The sequence below is a fragment of the Nannospalax galili genome, unplaced genomic scaffold (genome assembly GCF_000622305.1).
Source record: "Nannospalax galili isolate Female #2095 unplaced genomic scaffold, S.galili_v1.0 scaffold286, whole genome shotgun sequence".
NCBI lineage: Eukaryota > Metazoa > Chordata > Mammalia > Rodentia > Spalacidae > Nannospalax > Nannospalax galili.
In genome coordinates this window covers 6,161,900-6,164,690 of record NW_008359442.1, presented here as the reverse complement: position 1 = coordinate 6,164,690, position 2,791 = coordinate 6,161,900, and the positions used below count along the sequence as shown (strand labels likewise).

The window sequence follows — 2,791 nt, the reverse complement described above, 5'->3', positions numbered from 1 at the left end:
ATATATATATCCTATAGATTTCAATTTGTGGACTACCAAGATTCCTATCCTTTCCTGTCTCCACAACCCCAGGAGCCATCAATTGCCAAAAGTTCCTTAGTTTGGTTGGGATTTCTTACCAACTTGCCCCTGTCTATGCTGAGATTTTTGTCTGGTTTGCTGAGAGTTTGAGTAAATGACAAGCTGTCTGAAAAATAGTCGTTTAATTGATATAAACCCCACTTTGGCCCACTAATTTGGAGGGAACTCATGTGGCATTGTAAACATAGCCAAATACACATAGCTGAAGAGGTCACAGATCTTTTTGCTACATCCTTAGAGCAACATAATTCTTACTTTATTCTAAATATGCATCCTCATATATACAGACAAATGTAACTTTTGGTGCACACCAAAGAAACTTCTTTTTGCAACAGATACAGTCTGTTACAGAGTTCCAGAACTGGTCAAAAACAGAGACTAAGCATCTGTGAGATGTTTAACCCCAAGTGACACATCCTCAATGTGCCACTTAGGATGATTGCATCTCTTAGCTCTCACCAGAAAAGTTTCCTTCTGCAGCATATGGTGATTAACACAGAGATCCCCAATTAGTCAAAGTGCAGAGAACAAGAGGTCACAGAGCATTTATCCCTGAACAGGACACCCATTTCAAAGTTCTGCCCCTCAAGGCTTAGAGATCAGTGCAGAAGAGGAGGCAGAAAGAGTGGAAGAGCCAGAGGGTGTGGCTGACCACAAGGAAACACTCTTCTCTCTTTATTCTTGTGCTTGTCATTTCAAACCTTCAGTGTTCACAAATGACCATATGATAAAAAATTTGGTCATTTGCCAATGCTGTTTTAAGAGGTAGAGCCTAGTGGAAGGGAGTTAGGTCACTGGCAACATTCATTTTAAGTTGATATTGGGACTTTGGACCTCTCCCCTCTCTCTTTCTTTTGTGTACTAGCCACCATGAAGTGAGGAGTTCATCCATCATACAATCCTGCCATGAAGAGGTGTCTGACCACTAGCCAAGGTGGCTGGGTCAGCTGAATATGACTTGAACTCTCTAACACCATGGGTCAAATAAACTTTTTGAACATAAAAGCTGCTTATATATTTAACTGTAAGGGAAGATACAATGATCAAGATGGTGGTTTTTCCAGGGTGAGGCTTATCCATTGGACTCTGAATGTGTTGATCCCTGCCATTTCCTCAAATGTGGGAAACTTGACCATAATTTATGATAGTGGAGTACTGTGATCATGCAATAAACTTATTAAATAAAATTATTAAAAAATCTGTTTACCACAGGTACTTGTCATGGATAAGAAAAGCTGACAGACTTAGTACCTGTTTAGAACTTTGCCACATATTTTGTATAACTATGCCACTTACAGCTTAGCTGTTGAATTGATCAAGTGTCTGATATAAAACTTTAAAATATTCGAAGGAATTCTGCAATGAACAACCATAAAAATACAAGCTAGAAAACACAATTATTCTTTTTACTTTTTCCCTTGAGAAGCCATATTTACAGGTCAGCTGGCTATGTTTTCATGGAAATCATAAATATTTGCATACATTCAGTCTTACAGATGATCCCCTTATGAAGGATCATCAAATAAGAAATCATATTGTAATTGAAATTTTATTTACTCTAGAAACGAGGTTATTTTGTGACTTTCCTCATCCTCCAAATCACAATAAACATTTATCTATCTTCTTGCTTTTAGCAAAATGATTATAAATGAGCAATGAGGGAATATTTTTCTTTAGATTCCTTGACTGGATTTTGTTAGGCTGTGAGCCAAGCTATGCTTACTGCTTTAATAGTCTTAGTAATTAGTCCACACAGTGCTGTTATTGCTCATTCTATATTTCCTTTGGAATAAGGAACAGACATTGATTTATTACCTCCCATTTTATTTGTCAGATTTCACCATTAATACAAAATATATTACTAGTCTTACAGAATGGGTCATTTTTAAGTGCTCTTCATCAAATATTGCTGTTACTGTCTAGACATGACTCTAGACCCGTGGTTCTGTCTCCACTAAATGGGACCAAATGTTATATCTGTGGTGTCGTTCTATCTTGTCCTGAATCTACAGTCTCATTCTAACTTTCTGCCATCACTCTTTGAACTTTATCAGACACTTTAAAGTTGTTATGAGAATCATTTTTTTTTAGAGTATTCAGGATTATAAACCGAATACAGCTGTCTTCCTTTACATCTGAGAACACTGAAGCTTGGAAAGGTTAGCTGAGTTATTAAAGTTTCCGGTAGACCCCAGTACCCCTAATGTCTTGTTTTTTCCTATTACCATACTGTTTCACTGACGATCCTGACTGAGGAATTTTAAAGAACTCAGAAGAAAATAGCTTAAATTCATTTAAGCTAGTACAGTTTAAAATTCATACTTTCTTTTAGACAGAATCTCATTTTGTAGAACAGGACACCTGAAATTTGCTATTTAGCGCAGACTAGCCTCAAACTTAGGATCCTTCTGTTTCTGCCTCTTAAGTACAAGGAATACAGGTATGGCCCATGAGGCTTAGCTGTTTCTTCATTTTTCATAAGAATGAGAAGGGCTAGAGTTACTATACTTAGACATTACTAAGGTTTTTAAAAATATTTTGTTGTTTTTATTTTATGTGTATGAGTGCATTGCCTGCATGTATGTCATGAGAAGAGGGCATCAGATACCCTGGAAATGGTGTTACAAAATGGTTTTAAACGGCCATGTGGGTGCTCTACAAGAGCAGCCAGTACTCTTAACTGCTGAACCATCTCTCCAGTCTGATATTA

General features: G+C 37.0%; 1 non-coding gene across 1 annotated transcript; it reads left to right on the top strand.

Annotated features, from left to right (window-relative positions):
* The first annotated feature begins 1,095 nt into the window (after positions 1-1,095).
* On the top strand, positions 1,096-1,259 carry LOC115068449. Its single transcript, XR_003847795.1, has one exon. It is a non-coding gene; the product is annotated as a U1 spliceosomal RNA (small nuclear RNA).
* Positions 1,260-2,791: the final 1,532 nt, after the last annotated feature.